Source organism: Ipomoea triloba, chromosome 1 (genome assembly GCF_003576645.1).
Source record: "Ipomoea triloba cultivar NCNSP0323 chromosome 1, ASM357664v1".
Taxonomy (NCBI): Eukaryota; Viridiplantae; Streptophyta; class Magnoliopsida; order Solanales; family Convolvulaceae; genus Ipomoea; species Ipomoea triloba.
The window spans coordinates 1,218,904-1,223,717 of NC_044916.1; positions in this window are offsets into that span (position 1 = coordinate 1,218,904).

The following is a 4,814-nucleotide window of genomic DNA, read 5'->3' on the forward strand; positions in this document are numbered from 1 at the left end:
TCAGTACTCCTCGAACCAGCAGGACTTGGGGCAATCTGCTCTAAGTGCTCATTGGACTGCATTTCGGTCTGCTCCGATGAGTCTGGAATGACAATTATTTCAGGAGCAGTAGGAAAACCCGGCAGTGTGAGCAACGGAACTACACCCTCTCGAACTGTCTGAGCTTCATTGTTGTCAATCGAGGGTGTGGACGCAGGTGGTGGCAAAAGTAGAACGGTGTTGGGTGCCACTTGAGGTGCTTCAGAGGTCTCGGATTCACCTCTCGAAGCTTCTACCTGTTCGTCCAGAGCAGAGTTACTGACTTGGGACAGTGGGATTGCGGCTGTTGCGATATCATCGTGAGCAACCCCAGAGGTCTCTCCTGGACCTCTCGTGAATTCAATGTTTTGTCCCAAGGAGATGGCAGTGGCGAGCCTGATATCTTCTCGAAATTGGGCATCAAGTTCTGGATCCTCCTCAGGCTCAACCTCGATTTCTTCAGCTATTCCTTTGCCCTTATCAGTTCTTCCACTGTTCAGCTTAGACACTCTTGTTTCGTGGGCAAGGTCTAGGAGTTGATGAGCTGGGATCTCTGAGATACCCAGCCACTGGAGTGCAAACTGTTCTTCTGCCTCCATCTCAGCTGCTTGGGCCATCAGTTGAGTGAAAGGACTGGTTCTCCAGTTGATCCACCTGATCACCCTAGAGAAGTCATCAAGAATAGGTGCTTCCACTTCCAACTGAGTAGTGACCTCTTCTTCTCCATCATTCTGTTCATCAGGCAGAACTTCTGTAGTAGTGATCTCTCGACCATTATCCGAGAGATCATCTTCCAATCTGACATCTGCTATTACTTGAGCAACTGATCTATCAATCTGAGTAGATTCAGTGGGTGTCAACTCAATATTTAGAGCATGTTGCACTGGGTCCCGGACCACAATGCCCTGATCATCAGCAGCTACCATGTAGTCCTGAGCTTCAGCTGCTGGATCATCTATCTCTCGAACCATCTGTCGTGGCTCTTCTGTATCCCCCTGTACTGGATCACTGATCCCAGTACCTTCAACCTCTCGAACCTCCTCTCGAGGTTCAAATACAGATTCACCAGTACCCTCAGCAATAATATCATCATGAAGATTATCACACAAACCTCTTGACAGGGACCTGGTAGGGGGCACTCTCTCAACCTCAGTGGCCAGTGTAGCCTGAGGTTCCCCCTGGGCTTGTGCCCTGTCCTCGAAGGGTACTTGTATAACTGACGGTGTCACCTCTCGAACCTGGGTGACAGCAATATTTTTGGCCTTTTTGGCCCTCAAAGCAACTCTCTGAATCAGAGCATCCAAAGGCTCATCATCAGAGTCCTTCTCCTTGGCTGGGGCTTTCCTTTTGCCCCTTCCTTTTGGCTGTGAGGGAGAAGGTGCAGCCTTAACACCTTTAGCTTTGGGGACTAGAGATTTCGTCCTACCCATATAGGTATTTCGATGAATCTCTTTTCCTTCCCTCAATTCAAAGCCCTTCAGGCTTAAGAGAAATTGCACAACAAAGCCGAAACCAACCTTTTTACTGATCGACAGGTTGGCGTTGGAGACTGAGCGCATCACTTGCTGTTGGAGGAAGTTGAAGATAATATGTGCCCAGTCCAGCTTGTTGTTGTTCCAAATGGCATGGAGGATTTTGAGGAGGTCTAGACTAACCTCGTCAGTTCCGGACACCTTGCCGAGCACAAACTTCATGATTAGGTCGGCAGCGAGAGCAAACCTCTCCTTTAGGTGGTACTTGCGGAGGGCAGAGGATGCTCTGGGTGGTGCAGTCGCTAGTCGGATTTTCTCCCAGAAGGCTTGCTTGTCCAAGTCGTAATCCGATAGATGCTTGACTGCTTCCTCCGATGACGCGAAATCAAATGCCGCTCTGAGGTCACCTACAGATGTTGTGATGGGAAAATCATTAAAGCGGCTCTCGATTTTACCCTTCGTGACCTTGGCATTTGCGAACCATTCTGTGAAGTCGAGGGGGTGAACGGTCCCGTAGTCGTGCGTCATGTATTTCATCAGTCCTGCTTTCTCAAACTTCTTCAGGACTTTTTCCGCCATTTTTGGATTAGGGGAGTTGGTGATGAAGCCGTTTCTGTCAAGGATACTCCCCGCCTTGACTTGTTTGATCTGAGAGCGAATGTGTAGCAACTCCCTCTGATATGCGTCGGAAGATGAGGTTGATGTAGAGGATTCGGACGCCATTGATGAAGGTTAGATGTTTTGGAGGGAATGTGTACTGCGTTTAGGATTTGGGGATTTTGGGTAAACGGTTTTAGCTTGAATCCGGGTAAAGAAGAAGGATTTGGCTTTTATATCATGTGAATTCGGGTTGGATATATGGGTAGGGTTGAATATTTGATCCGAGAAAAGATACCGGTTAATTTCAAAGAAGTAAAAGGTCAGAAATACCCTTTATAACGGTTATGTATGTAATATATGGTAAGGGTATTTTGGTAAAGTATAATGCGGTTTTTGGATAGTGGGATATAATGAGATGTTTATACAGGCATGCTCCCATTAACCAAGATAATGCCCTTAAGTACGGAAAACCGTCAGTAACCGATAACCACGTGGCTAGCATTAATATCCAAAGTTAGCCGTTTCCCTCATTTATTCATTGAACTTATCGGATTCACCCCTCGAAGGTGAATTGTCTTCCACATGAGTTTAAGGATCTTCCCCCTGAGTGATTGATCCCTAAACCTCCTTATTCCTCCGTCTTGATCTGGTTAAGGATCTTCCCCCTGAGTGATTGATCCCTAACCCTCCTTATTCCTCCGTTCAGAGATATCAGTTTGTTATCTTTCGAAGTGACCTCTCGAACTACCCTTCTTCGAGATATAGCGTATATAGACAAACTGATCGGGTGACCTCTCGAACTACCTTTCGAACACAGATTGCGAGAGTGTAACACTCCAATTTTCACATCTTGGATTTATTACGAAATCCCTAATAATNTCTAAGGGATCACTCCCTTCCAACACCTCTACCGGAAAAGACCCAAACCTAGACCTGGCCCCATCCAGAAAATTTGGCTGGCTACTGCGAACCGGGATACGAGAGGGTGTAGTTGGGTAAGTCGGAGGAGGACTGTACGGTGGGGAAGGAATAGCAGGAACATAAGCCGGAGCTGGAGAGTCAGGAGCGAATCCAGGAGCATACGGGTCGACATCAACTAAGTACTGTACATAATCATCATGATCGTAGATAGGGAACTCCAACTCGGAAGGATCCGAGTCAGGTGGGCTACACGAGCCTACCCTAGACATCTGTTAAGAACACAACGAAGTGTAGTTAGCGCGACGGCTAAGTAAGGAAATCCATTTGTCACTTAAAAGTAGACAAAGGTTTGAAAACATAGATAATCTAAAAGCTTTATAAAGTTTTACCATGGTTTGAAAATCTGCCTGTAACGAAACGATTTATAGATAGTATAATATCGTATAAACGTTAAATCATATAAAGCTTTTCTCAAATAAGAATGAAGTCATAACTTGCCACTCAAAATAATTTTCATGCCCTTTTCAGACAAGTTTGCCAAATTTCACATTTCCAGGAATTTCATCATTTGCAAATAGAACCGCAGCTCTAATATTTATAATAATCTGAACCGCAGCTCAGAGTAACAATAATTTTCATACTGCATATAGAACCGCAGCTCTATAATAATCTGAACCGCAGCCCAGAATAACAATAATTTTCATACTCAAAAATTTTCCACTTAGTTCCCCTGAGTAAGCACTTTGAACATTTCTCAATTCTCCTTCTCAAACCTTGGGCAGTGGCATTTCCCTGCCTTCCCGTCGGTCTCCTTATCCCAACCTAGGGCCATGGCACTCCAGCCCTCCCATAGGTCCAACCTTATTCCAACCCCGGGCCGTGGCGTTTAAGCCTCCCCGAAGGTCCCCACCTTATTCCAGAAACTAAGGGTTTGAAAACATTTTTCTTTTTCTTTCCTGGAATCAAATAGTATTTTCAAAATAATTTATTTCATCCAAATATGGTTGTGACATCCCAAAATTTCGTCACTAGTTTTGTTACAAAAAAAATATTTTTGTCAAAATTGATTTTGACAGTTTCTGTCCAGAAATTACAGTTTTGCGCAGTCCGAAAGATTGAGCCGGTAAAAATAGTTCTCGAACTCTTTTTCACTTGAAATGTTTATGGTAGAACCCTAACTCATAGTACTTCATGTTCATAAAAAGTTTTGGTCACCTAGGTTCACGAATTTACACAGAAAATTCCATTTTTGCCCTTTGCAGTGTGCTGTCCAGCATTTTCCTTCTCTGGACCAGTTTTGGGAAAAATTCCGAAAACCATACTTATACTACTCCAAAAATTATGAAAGTTTATATGCGACTTCTACACTTATAGAACTACATGTATAAAAAAAATTGGACCAAAATAATTTACCGATTTTTCCCAGAAATTCACGGAAGTTACTGACAGAAATCTGTCCTGATTTCCTTTCTCTATTTCCACAAGTATAAGCTTATATAGACATAAATACAACATATACAAGCATATCCAAGCTATGAACTTGTATACGAAAATATTCCCAAAGCTCCAAAAACACCATATTTCAACTAAAATCAATTATCCAAATTCAAGTGACTAATTCCAACTTAAGGGAATTCCTTACCTCACAAGTGTGTAATATCACCGTAAAAGTAGTCTTGAACCTTTATCCCCAAGTTTCACCGAAAAACCCTAGGTAGAATACACCACCATAACAACATATTTAAGAAATCTTTACCTACAATCAAGTTCTAGGGAAGAAATCAAGACTTTTTAACCGAATAA